Source organism: Miscanthus floridulus, chromosome 16 (assembly GCF_019320115.1).
Source record: "Miscanthus floridulus cultivar M001 chromosome 16, ASM1932011v1, whole genome shotgun sequence".
In the NCBI taxonomy this organism is placed as follows: Eukaryota; Viridiplantae; Streptophyta; class Magnoliopsida; order Poales; family Poaceae; genus Miscanthus; species Miscanthus floridulus.
The window spans coordinates 23,742,673-23,761,368 of record NC_089595.1 but is presented as its reverse complement, the minus strand read 5'-3'; positions in this window follow the sequence as shown (position 1 = coordinate 23,761,368).

Genomic DNA, 18,696 nt, shown 5'->3' with positions numbered 1-18,696 from the left:
CAAGTTATAAGAGTTTTATTGGGGCGCTAGCCACTCCGTTTTCTTTTTGATGACAGCCGACTGGTAGTGGTAGCTAGGTAGGCAGGCCAAACTCATGCATTGGTCTCATCTGGTCGTGCGTACCAATAGATGTATGTATGCATGACCGTACGTGTACTTTGTGAGATGCTGCATCTATCCATGCTAGCTAATTAATGATTTATCGAGTATGAACAGCTAGCACTGTTTTATTTTTGCTGCGTCGTCCTGCCTGTCAAGAACATGCACATGCGGGAGAGCAACTGACTTTTGCAATCATTATTGTGTTTATTTGTTGCTTGGGGAAAGCGGCGCAACGTACGCGCGCTCACTGATCTAGCATACGCGCGCGCGCCAAATGATTCTCTTGACGGATCGGCCGGAGAGAGTAGTGGTCCTGTCACATCAAATATTTGATGTCAATTAGGAGTACTAAACATAAGGCAATTGTAAAACTAATTAAATAAATCATGACTAATTTAGGAGATGAATTTATTAAGCCTAATTAATCTATAATTAGTATATGTTTACTGTAGCATCACATTAGCTAATCGTGGATCAATTAGGCTTAATAAATTCATCTCGCGAATTAGTCATGGCTTATGCAATTAGTTCTGTAATTTGTCTATATTTAATACGTCTAATTACTATAAAACATCCGATGTGACAGGAACTAAAGTTTAGTCACGAAAACTAACACCCCTCATGCCTTGAACAGCCTAAAAATATAATGTCTAAATTAATTGAAGTACATTTATGCAGTGCATTATTGGGAACCTCTGCCTGCCTACAAACTAATAAACTTAATTAGTTGGAATATAAATTGATATAAATTAATCTTAGAACATGCCATGATGAAGTCTTAATTAGATGATGTTCATTCTCTGGTATGATTACCACTTCCTCGCCTGTGATTGCTTGATCGGTTAACATTTCATAAGCTTACAATATTTGGGGCCGGGGAAATAAAGGAACCGTATATAGTACCCGACATGTACAGGGATGTCGCACATGGGAACTACTGATGATAAAACAGTGGGACATATGGCTGTGGCTGCCACAAGCTTATATGATCTGCACTCTCCTCCGGAGCAACTTAATAATGGTGTAGGTGATTAAATAGGGTAAAAGAGTTTGTTTGAAAAAGATGTCTACTACAAAGACGTAGATCTCTTCTAGATGTACAACTTTGATATTAAATTTTCCTTCATATGACTCCTTTTAAAAAAGTTATGAAGTTTACTATGTTGCATCTATTTTTAGATACGAGTCTATTTCTAGCCGCTTCTAGAAATCGATTCCTAGAGACGGCTCTAGATCTAGCTACCTCTAAACATCGGAGATTTATGATCGTAAATTTTAGTCGCCTCTAAAAATCTATTTTTAGAGACAGGTCAGCTCGGGAACCATTTTTAGAGAGGGATTTTGAATGACCCGCCTCTATGAAAAACTGCATGATCCGTTGCTAAAAATTATTTGTGTAGTGACTGAAATTAGGCTTGCAAGAGATAGTATCCTAACTAGCCACGTCCATATATACGTCCATTAAAAAGACTAAAAAACCGCTAATTAACTAAATAATATTCTCTTCGTTCCAAATTATAAATCGCTTTGACTTTTTTGGTTCATCCATTTTAATATGTATCTAGACATATTATTATATCTAGATGCATAGCAAAATAGATGTAATAAAAAAAATCAAAACGACTTATAATTTGGAATGGATGAAGTATGTACAGACCCTGAGGGGCGAAATGGGCCAGATTTTTCTTCACACATTGGATGGATGTACACGTTATCTCTTTTCCTGCACGCAAGTATTGTGACGTGCCATGCATCATCCGGCTCACTGCCCCCGGGGTTTGAGACTGGAACTGCCAAACCCTTCAGAGTGTCAATGCGTCCATTTCGTCCTCGTCCTTGCAATCTCCAAGTCCCTCATGGCCAACACTTATCGACTTTGTCTGAGATCTTATCCCTCCTTGACTTGGATCAATGTCGTCTTCATCCCTTTTGTACACCCTCTTGTCATCCTTATATGCTTGAGGTGAATTACCCATGCTTTTATAAGCCTTGGTCCCTTGTTCCAATCCCTCTTGTCTTTCCTTCGCTGCCCATGGTATATCACCGTGAACCTTGCTTGACCTTATATTAGCTTTACAGTGACCATCAAGGCATCAACCACCAATTCTCTCCACCGCCTTCACACATACACAACCATGAGAAATTTGCACCCCACTACATCGTCTTTGGTTCGTCCTAGGAAAGAACAACTCAACCACAAGAACTCACCAACCTTGACAACCGCTCATCATACATAATGACAAGGGCACATTTCAACCTCTTGTCATCTCATTATCCTTTTAATTCATATGTACAAGAGTAAATTAACTGACTGAATACGTATATTAGGCAAATCGAGTAAAATATACAGACTTGTACAAACATTGTCCACCGGAACTCAACCTAGCTTCGGGGTAGACCTAATCAAACATTCGTCAGGTTTGGGCCAGGCTAGAAACAACCTAACATTTTTTGGCCAGACCTAGCTAGCCCGATCCGAGGACAACGTTTAAATTTAATTAAAATTTAAAATGTTTGATTAAAAGTAAAACTAAAATGGACTATAGTTTGGAACGGACATAGTTTTTTTTATCAAAGGCATTATGCCCAGCTTATATTGAAAGCTGAAAGAGGTAACAGTTTAGCGCTGGGTTTCCAGCTTTTACATCATAGCACAGCAAAAGAGAGGCACACCTCCATCTAGACCTTCCCACAACAAGTTCACCTCCTCAGATTGACACTCCTATTTCACAAGAAACAACACCAGACACCAACACTAGGAGACCTAATCTAGCTGATATAGAAAAGAAAAAACAAACAGGACTCTTAGATGCAGATCACCATCGTTCCATCCCCTCCTTTAGCATGTCCACTCCATCTTAGCCCGTAACAACTTTCCCCTTGACACATTTTCGTTCCCATAGCAATATGTCTTTGGGCAGGTTCTTTTCCACAGCACTGATCTTCTTAGAAAAGTCTGTAAATAGCTGCATTTCAGCGTAGTTATTGTACTCTTCAACATCTTCCACGTCATCAACTCCGATAATATGTTGTTTCTTGGAGGCAACCACGTGCTTTGTCTTCTTCTTTGGGGGGAGCTTAGTTTGCGGATCAGGTAAATAGAAAACTTGTGCGACATGTGAAGCGAGCACCCAAAGCTCATCTTGGTAGCCTAGATTGTCAAGGTCCATGACTATCAACCCGATCTCGTTGACTTAGTGTTCTTTGATCCAGTGGCATCGAAACAGGGCCATTCGTATACCCCTTCCATAGTCAAGTTCCCATATGTCATCAATGATGCCAAAGAATGGGATCTTTCGCCCCAATCTGTCGAGAGCTTCTATTCGAACGCCGCTGTTTTGGTTCACACATGCACTATCCTTTGCGTGGGTATAGTACGCGTACCCATTGATCCCATAAGCTTGCCAAGATGTGACTTGTCTCGATGGCCCCCTCGCCAACCTACTTATCGTAATATCATCTGTGGTTTCTCCATTTGGTAGGTTTTGGTCCTTCAACCATTTAGTGAATCTTTGCTTGTGTTGTTTCATGACCTAGTCATCTGTGCGGCCATTACTCTTCTCCCTAATGATAGCCAAGCGTTCATCAATGTACGATTCCATTAGTTCCGTACTCTGCATGACACTGTAATACGCCCGACTCACTTCTTTGTAATCCTCGCCGATGAACACTTTTCTCCCCCTGGTGACCTTCCCAGCCAGCCTACCCTTGTGACGAGAATCAGATTTACCAATCTCTTTCTGCCCTTTTAGGTACTCTTGATAGCACTCGACGACTTCTTCAGTACCGTAGCCCTCTATCATGGAGCCCCCTAGGCATGCTAGATTATGCACGTATCGGTTAAGAACTGATATGAACCGCTCGTAGGACCACATTTCATGTAAGTAGCAAGGGCCCAGTGCCTCTATCTGATGAACCATGTGAATCATGAGATGTGGTATTATATCAAAAAAAAGTGGGAGGTAAACACATCTCAAGCTGATTTTGGGTCTCCACCACAAATTCATGTAGGTCACTCAGCTCTTTTTTACCAATCGTCTTCTGTGAGATCTTCGAAAAGAAGTAGCACATGCGGGTGATTACCATTTTCAAAAACTCTAGCTTTATAACTCTGATTGCAATAGGTAGGAACAATGTCATCATGACATGACAATCGTGAGCCTTGAAGCGTGTTATTGATAGGTCATTCATCGACACTAGCCTCTTCAAGTTCGCTAAAAATCCAGTCAGAACTTTGACCCCCCTCAAGAAAGTGCACATCGCCCTCCTCTCTTCTAGGGTCACGTTAAAGCTTGTCATGGGTAGAGTGTATTTTCCATTACCCTTAGGTACTGGGTGAAGCTCTGCCTTCACCTTTAGCTGCTGTTGATGCAAAAGTGGATCTACAAACACAAAGGGCTAATACCCGAATCGATATCCAAGGCGTGCCAGTCGATTTGACCTGCTAATCGACAAGGATGAAGATACGAGCACTTTGGTCCTGACAACAGCGATACGCCCGGAAGTCACGGCCAAGAGGTACTCATGCGGAACTCGAGGATCACCGAAGGTCGCACTGAAGCGATGCAGCTCGCCGAATCAATGAGAACTCGTAAAGAGAAAATAATGCAAATTGACGAAGTCGCCGAAAAGTAAGTAGATGCAAATGGGAGTAAAAATTGGTTTTGATATTGATTGATATATCTAATTACATTGCCCCTCACTCCATATTTATACCCTGATCTAAAGAGACACAACCAAACACAACTAGGACACCAAGCCCATATCTAAGGAAACACGTGACTCTTACATGAATCATACTCTAACAAATATAGAAAAGGAAATCAACTCCTATCTATTTCCCTGTCCGCCTCAATTACGATGGAAATCTCACCGTCCTCCTTCCCATCGGCATACCCCCTGTTTCATCGGCAATAGTCTTCAAGTCTTCCCTCATCAGCATACTCTTTGTTTCATCGGCAGTACTCCTCAAGTCTTCCTTTATCGGCATACTCCCTGTTTCATTGGCAGTAGTCTTCAAGCCTCCCTTCATCGGCATCACCAGCTATCAGCAACCATCTTTACAAGCTGGCTTTCATCGGCTATCAAAGTATACAGTAACTTTCCCCTTGCCGATTAGTCCACTCTGATCATTTTAACACGTGCAAAAAACGCTGTCAACACATGCCCCCCAATTTCGGAGTATAAAACCATTAATGCTCCGAAATTTACTCCAGATTACCGTAACTCATTCTCCAAGCCAAAACCTGATCTATTATCAAATCTAATCTAATCTAATCCTGATTCACGCACTTCAGTAAATATCGCACAATTGCCAACCACTCTTGCCTTGATTATGGTTAAGATACCGAAACAATAACCCATCGGCAAGATCTTAACATGATAATGTTGTCATTTTCAGAATTAAAATATCCTGTACCGATATCTCTTCCAAGTCATGATTACTTGCCATCAACCCATCTGTACAATCCCCTGATTATCGTGCGAACAGTTACCATATCCATCTGAACCACTTCGACCTACATGCACGCGGCATAGAGATAAGTCCAAAATACCCCTACTTCAAGCGGCTTATAAATAGATTCCTCCGGAACACTCGTCTTCTACCCTCAGACTCCAATCTTTGGCATTTTCTCTTCCCAGCGGCGACTCCGACGAACCACTACACGACCTCAACCAACAAGAACCCTTCTCCAGCGTTACCTCAAGTCTCCGGCTCGTGCCCTCATCTTCCTCAATATAATGGCAATCAACTTCGACGTCCCCGCGGTTCGCTCCACTTCCATTACCTTTACTTTGATTCCCCTAGTTTTTGCAAATCCATACAGTTGGTGATTTTTCCTTTCTTTTGTTCTCTGGATCCTTTAAACTTAGGAACTGCGCAACAAATTAGTTATCCCAACCGATCAGCCGCATGTCCAATGCCTAGGACCAATGGGCAACCCAGATCCAACCGATCTAATTAATGCAGAGGTTAACAGAATCCCCTTTAGAGCCCAAAATTTCTCTCTGAATTTATGGAAAGACACATTCCGATCTTGGCCCAAAACCACCAAAGGGTGGAAAGATTGGTACTTGAGGGTTAATAGATCGATGCAAGTATACTGGGCAGAACAGAAGTTAGACCAATGCATTAGGTTATCTATTGCCGATATGCAAAAGAATGAATCGATGATGATTGCAGCTGCTTACTTCTGGTCAGACACAACAAACACTTTTATGTTTGGACATGGCCCAGCTACTCCTACACTTGCCGATGTCCACATGCTCACTGGCTTGGATATCTCAACTGCCGATGAAGGCTCCATTTATGGTAGAAAATCTGAATATAGGGTGAATACCCGCAACATCGGCGGTTGGACGGGATACATTCAAGAATACCAGAAGACTAGGACACTTAACCAGAGGGAACATGCCACATTCTTGAATATGTGGTTAGAAAAATTTATCTTCTGTGGTCGATCAGTAGGACCAACCAACGCCTTCCTCCCCGCAGCTGAACTTTTGGCTAATGGTGTAAGGTTTCCTCTTGGCCGATACCTTCTGAGCTCCACTTATCATCTTCTTCATCAAGTGTCTCAGAAACTTCTGCTTGGCGAACCCATCGGCAACCTAGGAGGCCCGTGGTAGTTTATCAACATGTGGCTGAATGCCCATATGCACAAACGTTTGCAATGGGACTTTTTTGCCCAACAATTCCCACGAGAAATTGCTGAAGACCATGTGCTTGGGGATGATGAATCGGCAACATGCTCACCCCTCAATTTTGGTGAAGCCATAATTGTCCTTCCTGGAACAGAGGCCAATGAAGACCAGATCGGCAGATTCTTCCAAAACTTCTACAATGGTCTTTCTCGTGATCATAGGGCCTGGGTACCTTATATTGATGAGTAAAACAGATTTCCCCTTCTTTTCAACTTTGCCGATGACACCCTGAATTAGGATAAGGAACTCATGATGGCCATCATTACTCCTAGGGCAATTCCAGTAAATACATTTGGTAGCGGGAAAAGCACCAACATTTCATATGAATTTTACAACCCATCGGCAGTATCCCGTCAATTGGCTTTTGGGCAACTGCCAATCAAACTTTGCTTTGCCGATGTGATCAAACCCAGGGAAACAATCACCTGTGGAACAGATTGGAACAAGGTAGTACAACTCTCCCCCGATGCCGATACCACAGATGTTGATATATCCACCTGGACGCCAGTATCCTTCATCACCGAGTCATACAAGCAATGGTGGCGAGAGTGGAAGGAACAACTGTTTGCAACTTCTGCTCACACATATCGGCACATGATCGACCCTGAATATGCCATCCCTGACGACGCAGTAAGTTTCTTTTAACTCCTTTTTGCTTTTTCCCTACATATATCAGTAACTGACTCTCTTATGACAGGTAAACAACCCAGCACCATCGGTGAGCAAAAGTGGGAAACCCTTCGATCTTCAGCCTGTTTCCCCGATATCATCGATCGACTACAACGCCCCCACCTTAACTGCTTTGACCCACCAGAAGATCCGTACCAAGACCATCACCTCTAAGTCCAAATTGGCTACAGCTAGGGCCACTCCATCGGCTGCTGCTACAACCTTGGTCAAGGCATTCAAGGTAACAACCTTGTTTATTTCTACTTATACCGATTACAAACTGTATTAACATTAATCATCAGGGGGTAAGAGCTGCCGCTGGATCATCATCGGCAATTCCTCCGATATCAAGCACCACTTCTTTTGACAAACCTTCAGAGGTATTCTCTTGACTTCTCATTTTATCCGTTAAATATCATACCTTACACTTGTTTTGCAGCAACAATTGGGTACATCGGCAAGCGTACCAGACGTCCAAGCTTCACAACCAACAAGTGCCGATGCCCCCCAGCCAATCGTTGTTGATGCCCAAGCAAAGCGCAAAGCTTTAACAGATGCCGAGGCACAGCCAAAACGACAAAGGTCCATGCCGATCCCTACATCTGCCCCAATGTCATCGGTCATCATACCTCAAGAGCCAACCACTGATGAAGTCACAGAGGACATCCCATCGGCAAGCTCAGCCGATCCCTCACACGGCACACTCCAGGTTGTTTCTTCTAGTCAAGCACAGGAAATTGCCTTGAAACAGGTAAACCGATTAACCTAGCTGATTTACAATATTCATACTCATCCTTAACCGACCTCCTTTTCTTTCTCTCAGGAACAAGACTCCCCAAACAGCCTATTCTCCTTCGCTATTGACATCTCTAACAATGATGGAGAGGAAACAAGTTCTTCCCTTGCACTGGGAACAATATCGGCAGAAACTAAGTCCAGGTTGGAAGCTCTCCTGAACTTGCTACAGCAGGATACCGCCCAACTGGTAGATGACTCGGACCCCGCAAAGGCAATTTTCAAAACAATCCATGGCCAGGTCCCTGCCAATGTTGAAGAAGTACTCTTCCCAGCAGCCCATTTAGAGAGTCGCCAACTACAATATCAATGGGCTGCTCAACGTATTGCCGATAGAGCAGCTCAGGCTCAACTCAAAGAAGAGATGCTACAACTGAAACAAATTGCCGATGAGAAGCACAAGGGCATCGGCAACTTGCAGACTTCGGGTGTTGAACTTAAGCAGAAAATCTTGGATTTATCAGCAAGGAAGATGGCTCTATTGGCTGAATTGAAGGAAATCGATGCAGCCTTAACTCATGCTCAACAAGAAGAAAGCCAGCTACCTAATGCCATCAAAACCCTTCAGCAAGAAAGAGATATCCAGGCTCGCAAAGCTTTGGCCATGAAGAAAAAACTCAAGCCTGTGGAGGGTACTGCCGATGATGATATCAAAGAAATGGAGGAAGCCGAGCAGATTCGCCTGCGTGCGATATTAGCTATCCAATCCTTGTTGAACTTGTAATCTTGTTTATTGTATCGGCACTTTATGAGACATTGACATCCTTGCATAATTCTAGCCGATAGGACTGTTATCGGCACTTATACTTTTATGCATCCATCCAGATACTAGGGTAATATTTCTTTAAATATTTTCCATTTAATGCTCTAGGAAACACAACCCCTTCGAGGGTTTCTAGAATATATGCATTACCAGGAACAGACTGATTTATCCGATATGGACCTTCCCAATTAGGAGACCACTTTCCAAACTTTGAACTTTTAGTCCCAATCGGTAAAACCAATTTCCAGACCAGATCTCCATTGGCAAACTCCTTTATCTTCACCTTTTTGTCATACCATCTGGCTACTCTTTTCTTATTTTCTTCGATGCTAACTAAAGCCCTTAACCGATGACCCACCACATCTTCCAACTCATCCTTCATAAGAGTATTATAATCATCGGCTGTCAGCTGATCTTGAGAACGTATTCGCCTAGAGCCAACTTTAATTTCCCAAGGCAATACTGCATCGTGTCCATATACTAACTAATAAGGCGTTACTTTGGTTGCACCATGACATGACATCCGATATGACCACAAGGCTTCATTTAATACTGTATGCCACCTCCTAGAATTTTCTTCAATTTTGCGCTTAATGAGTTTGATGATCCCTTTGTTAGAAGCCTCAGCTTGACCATTAGCTTGAGCATAATATGGAGAAGAATTTAAAACTTTAATTCCCATACCTACAACAAACTCATCAAATTCTCCTGATGTAAACATAGTGCCCTGATCGGTAGTGATAGTCTGAGGAATACCAAATCGGTAAACAATATGCTCTTTCACAAAATCAATCATATTAACCGATGTCACCTTTTTCAAAGGAATTGCCTCAACCTATTTTGTGAAATAATCGGTAGCAACCAGAATAAATTTATGTCCCTTACTCGATAGCGGATAAATCTGACCAATGAGATCAATAGCCCATCCCCGGAACGGCCACGGTTTGATTATAGGGTTCATAGCCGATGCAGGCGCTCTTTGAATATTACCAAACTTTTGACATCCCTGACATCCTTTAAAATATTTAAAACAATCTTCAAGAATAGTCGGCTAATAGTATCCATTCCTTCTGATCATCCACTTCATCTTGAAAGCCGATTGATGCGCACCACACACTCCTTCATGAATTTCACCCATCAAAGTTTTCGATTCATCACTGCCAACACATCTGAGTAAAACTCCATCTATAGTTCGATAATATAATTCATCATCGAGGAGCACATACTTAGTAGCTTGGAACCTTATACGTCTCTCAACCTTTCTATATGGATCCTTTAAATAATCAACAACCTCCTTCCTCTAGTCATCGGTATCAACTGCCGATGTTAGCACTTCCTGAATAGGCTGATACCCTGAAGCATGCTGAGCTAGTCGATTAGCTTCCTCATTATGCAACTGAGAGATATGTTCAAGACGAAAATCTCTAAATCCTTTCAACAATTGCGAACATCTTTCATAATACGAAATCAAAGCTTCACTTCGGCATTCATAAATTCCAGCCAATTGATTTATAACTAGCATAGAATCACCAAAGATTTCAACAGCATCGGCACGTATCTCCTTCAGTAATTCTAACCCTTTTATCAAGGCTTGGTATTCAGCCTGATTGTTTGTCGATGTAGCAACAATCGGCAATGAAAACTCATATTTCCTTCCTTGAGGTGAAATCAACACAATGCCGATACCTGCTCCTTCACCGCATGTGGAACCATCGAAGAAAAGTGTCCAAGGGGCAATCTCTAGAGAGTCCACTGTATTACAATGCTGAGTAACGAAATCAGCCATAACTTGCCCCTTAACTGCCTTGGTCAATTCGTAACGTAGTTCAAATTCTGATAATGCTAAAATCCACTTGCCGATTCTACCACTTAATATCGGCATTGACAGCATGTACTTGACTACGTCGTCTTTGCATATGACCGTACATTCGGCAGATAACAAATAATGTCTCAATTTGACACAAGAAAAGTATAAACATAGACATAATTTTTCGACGGCCGAATACCTTGTCTCAGCATCCACTAATCTTCTGCTCAGATAATAAATAACACGTTCTTTCCCTTCAAATTCTTGAATAAGAGCTGAACCAATAATAGTATCATCAGCTGACAAATACAACCTGAAAGGCTTCCCGTGTTGAGGTGGAACTAGCACTGGAGGATTTGTTAAATATTTCTTAATTTCATCGAGGGCTAACTGCTGCTCAGCTCTCCATACAAATTCCTGATCAGCCTTCAATTTAAGTAATGAACTGAAAGCCTTGATCTTACCCGACAGATTAGATATGAATCTTCTAATGAAATTAATCTTACCGATCAAAGATTGCAATTCAGTCTTATTGGCAGGAGCAACCACCTTGTTAATTGCATCAATAGACTTCCTACTGATTTCGATGCCCCGCTGATGCACCATAAAACCCAAAAATTGACCTGCCGATACACCAAATGCACATTTATTAGGATTCATCTTCAATCCATGCTTCCTCGTACACTCCAGTATCTTTCGTAGATCGGCTAGATGTTTTGTGATATCTCCAGACTTAATCACCACATCATCAATGTAGATTTCCACTAATGTGCTGATGTATTCATGAAAAATAAAGTTCATAGCTCTCTGATAAGTAGCATCGGCATTTTTCAAGCCAAACGTCATGACTACCCACTCAAACAACCCTACATGACCTGGACATCTGAAAGCAGTCTTGGGAATATCTTCTTCAGCCATGAATATTTGATTGTAGCTTGCATTACCATCCATAAAACTGATAATTTGATGTCCGGCTGCAGCATCAATCAATAAATCAGCAATCGGCATTGGATAGCCATCCATCGGTGTGGCTTTGTTGAGATTCCTGAAATCAATACAAACATGAAGTTTTCCATTTTTCTTATAAATAGGAACCACATTAGAGATCCACTCTGTATATCGACACTGCCGAATAAACTTTGCCTCAATTAATTTAGTTATTTCGGCCTTAATATCAGGAAGTATATTAGGGTTGCATCGGCGCGCTAGCTGCTGATGTGGCCGAAATCCAGATTTGATAGGTAACCGATGTTCAACTACCGATCGGTCTAATCCAGGCATCTCAGTATAATCCCAAGCAAAACAATCTTTATATTCCTTTAACACATCAATTATTTGCTGCTTACACTTGGAATCTAACTTAGCACTAATAAAAGTAGGTCTTGGCCTATCGCCATCACCGATATCTACTTCTACTAAATCATCTGCCGATGTGAACCCTTGACCTAATTTTCTATCATCGGCAAACCTATCCAATAAAATTCTTCTTCAGAACCGACTGCTTGGATCGGTGGAATTTCATAATCAACAACTCTAAGGAACTCTTTTTCCCAAGCTTCTCCCGACATGCATTTAGTTCGCTCATAAGTATCTGATTCTGCCGATGCGATGATATAAGAAGAATCACCAGGGACAACCTCAATCTTATCCCCAATCCACTGTATGAGGCATTGATGCATTGTAGAAGGAACACAACAATTAGCATGAATCCAATCCCTCCCTAGAAGCAGATTATATGCACCTTTGCCGTTAATAACAAAGAACGTCGTCGGTAAGGTTTTGCTGCCGATGGTCAATTCAACGCATACTGCCCCTTTAGCCGGTGACACATTGCCTTCAAAATCTTTCAGCATCATATCGGTTTTGGTCAAGTCTTGATCTCCCTTACCAAGTTTCCGATACATCACATAAGGCATAATATTAATCGCAGCCCCTCCATCAATAAGTACCTTAGACACAGGCTGCCCATCAACTCTGCCCTTCACAAACAAAGCCTTAAGATGCTGTCTCTCGTCATCGGTAGGTTTCTCAAAAATAGCCATCATTGTATCTAGTGTCAACTGAGCTACTTGATCAGAGAGAACAACTTCTTCCTCATTATCAAATAGTGCCAAAAATTTCATCGGCAACATGAATACCATATTAACATCTGCCGATGGACCCTTATTTTTGTGTTTTACCTGCCACTGCTGATGACCGAACCTCTCATTGGAGGAATTTTCCTCTTGGTATAAATCCTCCTGACGCTCACGTTGCATCCTCCTCTGTGTCTTTGTTAGACCCTCCGAGCACCATCGAGGAAACTTGGTTTTCCAAACCGGCTGATAATAGGTCCTAGTCGATTCTACATGGCGTATATTAGGGTCCCTGTAGAATATTTCCTCATCGGGAACTCTGGCATTTGCCATTTCCTCAAGCTCCTCTTGATTCCTTAGAAAATATCCAGCGCGTTTACCAAGCCTTTCATGTACACTAAGTTTGCCCCCCAGTCGATCATGTACTGATGCTCTGCTTCTGATCAGCTCATTGATAAATAAACCCTGATTGCCAGGTTGAAATCTTCTTTCTGACCGATTGACCCCATAATAACCATTGCACTCAGGGCAATTTTCAACAGTTGGCAATTTAATACCTTCTTCCCAGCAATGGATAAAAAACGGGCACCTCCAATGATCTTTATGCCGATGCCACTCTTCCCGACGTCTTTCTTCTTGCTGTTGTCGATATCGATCATTACGCTGACGCCAACCCTCCTGCTGCCTTCGATGAGTAATCACAATGCCAGGTCGAGGAGGTTTTTTGGAACTACTACTTTCTCCCAGCAAACCCTTACTTTTTGCATCATCGGTAGTTATCCGATGTTGGGGATCCATTGATGCATTTTTCTCAGCAGCCTCGGACGTCAATACCTTGGTCTTCCCTTTGGCCTCCAACGTATTTGCTGGAAAAGGGTGTTGATCAATTTTCATCGGCCTTTGGGCATTGGAAGTACCAAACTTAATTCTCCCAGATTCAATAGCCGATTGTAACTGTTGCCTGAACACCTTGCACTCATTTGTACTGTGTGAAGTTGCATTGTGCCATTTGCAGTACAAGATCTTCTTCAACTCTTCTGCTGATGGGATCACATGATTAGGTGACAGCTTAATTTGGCCCTCTTGAAGCAAAAAATCAAATATTTTGTCAGCCTTGGTGATATCAAAGGTAAACTTTTCCGGCTCTTTTTGACCAAAGGGACAAGATATCGGCTTTTTATTCTTAACCCACTCAGCTAAGCCAATAACTGGTTCTTCATCAGAATCAGAATCTCGTACTTCTTCAACAAATGATACCTTTTTACTCCAATTCTTTTTAGGTTCAAAAACCCTAGTATCCTGATCAGAGATCCTTTACACAAGATGACTGAGGCTTTCAAACTCCAGAGAAGCATATCTGTCTTTAAGATGTGGCAATAACCCTTGGAAAGCCAGATCGGCAAGCTGCCGATCATCCAGCACCAGACTGTAGCACTTATTTTTTACATCTCGTAGTCTTTGCACAAAGCTCTCTACCGATTCATCATTGCGCTGTCTCAATCTTACTAAATCGGTAAGCTTCTTTTCATAGATTCCAGCAAAGAAATACTTATGAAATTGTTTTTTCTAGATCAGCCCAGGTAATAATAGAATTTGGTGGTAATGAAATGAACCACGTAAACGCCGATCCAGACAAAGATGAAGAAAATAATCGAACTCTTAATTCATCTTTGCTAGCTGCCTCTCCACATTGAATAATGAAGCGATTGACGTGTTCCATTGTTGATGTATCATCCTGCCCGGAGAATTTAGTGAAATCTGGTACCTTGTACCGATTTGGGAGAGGAATTAAATCATATGCAGGAGGATATGGAGTCCGATAAGAATAAGTATTGACCTTGGGCTTTATCCCAAACTGATCCTTTATAATTTCTGCTATCCTATCGGCCCAAAAAGCATCAGCTTTCTGCTGACGAACTGGCTGAATTTCTACAGGAGGTACCTGCTGATATCCTTCCACATATCTTTGTGGCCCATGATCTCCAGCAATCGGCATATTTGCCGTTACTTGTGGTCCATTAACCTGTTGGAAAGGATTCATCGGCTGAGCTGCCGATGCTTGATTCTGGACACCAGCTTGCATATAACCTTGTTGAATCCCTGCAATCTGTTGATTTTGCTTAACTGTATATTGAACAGGTAACTGTCCAGACCAACCATTATTAGAACCCATCGGTACAAAACTTACCAATGGCTGGTAATTTGCTGACGTTGTTGGATAATTATAACCAGCTTGAGGCATAAACTGAACCCCAGTTTGACTCATAACAGGGGCTTTCTGCTGCATCGGCAGTAAGCTTGCCGATGGATTTGAACTGGGCGTTTGAACCAAAGGCATCTGGAAACCCCCTAGAGTTGGTTGCACAGTAGTTGCTGTGGCATATTAAGGCACTTGGGCCATCGGCGAAACAGCCGATGGTATAGGAGCTTTTCCTACTGCATCAAACACTTGAGGTAATCCAGGATTGAAAGCAGATGACTCCGGAGGCATACCATATCCCCACCAATTAGTAGGAATCTGGCTATTCTGAGACACAGGGCCTAACATAGCTGATGCCGATAGATCTGTACTAAGCTGAATTCGTCCTCATGGTAGTACCGGATCTGATCGTATCGGTGTAGATTGAATATTAGGTAAGCCTGCCGATACTGGAGAAGAAGTAACTTCTGTACCCACAACGGCCGAGGGAGCCGATGAAGTATTGACAGATGTCGGCTCTGGTTGGTGATAGGCAGGCCCAACATAATGCGGTGACGCTTGTCCTTCCTTGAGAGTTCGAACCACAGCATTATGAACAGTATTGGACAACACATTGGAATGATTAATCAAAGCATGATTTACTGCAGAATTAACCATCTCTTGAAGTTTACCAGGATTGGAGTCAAAGGTAACCTGCCGAGGCAATGGCAAATCTTGCTTCTGGATGACTTGTCCACTCTTGTTCAGGCTAAACAATTTCAGACAAAGCTGCCTGTATTCTTCTACGGCCTTTTCCATAGCCTGCCTCTGTTCTTCCTTAAGATCTTCTTCTGATACCGCGATAACGTTCCCCGCATCGATCTCGGAATTGAACATATTGATCGGATTGATTGGTCCCACCGAGCGTGCCAAAAGATGTGTTGATGCAAAAGTGGATCTGCAAACACAAAGGGCTAATACCCGAATCGATATCCAAGGCGTGCCAGTCGATTTGACCTGCTAATCGACAAGGATGAAGATACGAGCACTTTGGTCCTGACAACAGCGATACGCCCGGAAGTCACGGCCAAGAGGTACTCACGCGGAACTCGAGGATCGCCGAAGGTCGCACTGAAGCGATGCAGCTCGCCGAATCAATGAGAACTCATAAAGAGAAAATAATGCAAATTGACGAAGTCGCCGAAAAGTAAGTAGATGCAAATGGGAGTAAAAATTGGTTTTGATATTGATTGATATATCTAATTACATTGCCCCTCACTCCATATTTATACCCTGATCTAAAGAGACACAACCAAACACAACTAGGACACCAAGCCCATATCTAAGGAAACACGTGACTCTTACATGAATCATACTCTAACAAATATAGAAAAGGAAATCAACTCCTATCTATTTCCCTGTCCGCCTCAATTATGATGGAAATCTCACCGTCCTCCTTCCCATCGGCATACCCCCTGTTTCATCGACAATAGTCTTCAAGTCTTCCCTCATCAGCATACTCCTTGTTTCATCGGCAGTACTCCTCAAGTCTTCCTTTATCGGCATACTCCCTGTTTCATCGGCAGTAGTCTTCAAGCCTCCCTTCATCGGCATCACCAGCTATCAGCAACCATCTTTACAAGCTGGCTTTCATCGGCTATCAAAGTATACAGTAACTTTCCCCTTGCCGATTAGTCCACTCCGATCATTTTAACACGTGCAAAAAACGGTGTCAACAGCTGCACCATGCCTTTCCATGATTTTAGACCATCCTTTGTCTTACATGTGTCCATCAAGGTCGCAATGAGACTCTCAAAGACATTCTTCTACACATGCATAGCATCAGTGGCATGGGGGACCTCCAAGTGCGACCAATAAGGTAGATACTGAAAGAAGATCGACTATTTCTTGAAAGGTACGCCAGCGATAGGAGGTGTGCTTTTATCTTTCTTTATCCCATCCGGACTCTAATTACTCACTAATCAACCATTAAAACTTTAAAAAAGTTTAGAATAGCATTTTCTTACCTTCTACAACCTCTCCACCAAAGGATTTAAGACCAAAACCTCACCCCCTTAGTAGAGCAATTTTTGGGAGGTGCCTAAGGCCTCCCAAGCCTTTTTGTGTAGGAGTGAGTGACCCGAGAAGGAAGAAGGGGGCTGCAGCCATTTATATAGTGGACATTTGTAGGGGTGGCTGGTGATTGAGCCGTCCCTACAAATCGAATAGTAGGGGTGGCTGGTGAGTGAGCCACCACTACAAATCTACCCATTTGTAGGGGCAGCTCGTATCACCAGCCGCCCCTACTATTTGATTTGTAGGTGCGGCTGGAATCATGGGACTCGAGCTCACCCACTGTAGGGGCGGTTGGTGGTGGAGCCGCCCCTACAAAGAAAAGTCCCTACATGATATGATCACTTGCTCCTTCTTGGCTTTCTCCACTTTGACTTGCTCAATGAGAGAGGAGTGAGCCTTTTCAAGCTTAGAGTGCGCTTTGCCAAGCTTCTCATGAACTTCCATTAGCCTCTCATGAGTAGCATTGAGCTCATCAAAGGATTGCTCAAGAAATTTTACTTTCTTACGCAATTCTTTACACTCCTTTCTCTTCATCTCATTGCAAGTGTGCACTTGCTCACACGTGTCCAAGAGCTCCTCCTTGGTGTACTCCTCATCCTCATCATCATCATCATTATCATTTCTACAAGAGTCACTTTCACATTCATCATCATCACTCTCATCATATTCTACCTTGGTAGGCTTTGCCATGAGACATGTCGATGGAGTGTCAAAGATGGAGAGCTTCTTGTTGATAGCGATGCTTGCTAGTGCTCTCTTGATAGATTTCTTGTCATCATCACTAGAGCTATCACCATCCGAGGAACCATCACTATCCCAAGTGACTACATAGCCTCCACCCTTCTTCTTCTTTTGGAAGGTCATTCTCTTCTCCTTCTTCTCCTTCTTTTCATTATTATCTTTCTTGTGGTTCTTCTTCTCATCTTCATCATTATCACTATTGTAGGGACAATTTGCTACAACATGATCAGGGCTCTTGCAATTGTAGCATCTTCTCACATATTCTTTGCTTTTGGTGTGATCTCTTCTCTTTCTTGCACCATAGCCCTTCTTCTTCATTAATTTTCCCATCTTGCGGACAAAGAGGGCCATAGCTTCATCATCAATATCACTAAGATCATCATCATCACTTGATTCTTTCTTGGACTTGCCCTTGTTCTTGGATGATGATGAGCTAGCCTTGAATGCTATACTCTTCTTCTTCTTGTCTTCTTCTTCCTTCTTGTCATCCTTGTCATCCCCCTCCCTTTCCACACGGTATGTCTCTTGGGTCATGACATCACCTAGTACTTGGTTGGGGGTAACCTCCTTCAATCCTCCTCTTATGATGAGCAATCTCAACATCTCAAATCTTAGAGGTAGGCACATCAAGAACCGATGAGAGACATCATCATCCTTGATCTTCTCTCCCAATGCCTTCAAATCATTGGCAATCACTTGCAAACGAAGGAACATCTCCGGAATGCTCTCATCTTCCTTCATCTTGAAGCTTATTAATTTATCCTTAAGGATATACAACTTGGCA